The sequence below is a fragment of the Salvelinus sp. IW2-2015 genome, linkage group LG7 (genome assembly GCF_002910315.2).
Source record: "Salvelinus sp. IW2-2015 linkage group LG7, ASM291031v2, whole genome shotgun sequence".
Classification (NCBI taxonomy): Eukaryota; Metazoa; Chordata; class Actinopteri; order Salmoniformes; family Salmonidae; genus Salvelinus; species Salvelinus sp. IW2-2015.
Genome location: NC_036847.1, coordinates 27,318,576 through 27,319,062, shown reverse-complemented (window position 1 = coordinate 27,319,062; position 487 = coordinate 27,318,576).

Genomic DNA, 487 nt, shown 5'->3' with positions numbered 1-487 from the left:
TTCTAGGGAGTTTTTCCTAGCCACCGTGCTTCTACACCTGCATTGCTTGCTGTTTGGGGTTTTAGGTTGGGTTTCTGTACAGCACTTTGATATATCAGCTGATGTAAGAAGGGCTATATAAATACATTTGATTTGATTTGATTTGATTTACCTCTGCTGCAGAGGATAAGTTCATTAGAGTTACCAGCCTCAGAAATCGGCAATTAACTGCACTTCAGATTGCAGCCCAAATTAATGCTTCACAGAGTTCAAGTAATAGACACACCTCAACATCAACTGTTCAGAGGAGATAGCGTGAATCAGGCCTTCATGGTCGAATTGCTGTAAAGAAACCACTACTAAATGACACCAATAAGAAGAGACTTGCTCGGGCCAAGAAACACAGGCAATGGACATTAGACTGGTGGAAATCTGTCCTTTGGTCTGATGAGTCCAAATTTGCAATTTTTGATTCCAACCGCTGTGTCTTTGTGAGACGTGGAGTAGG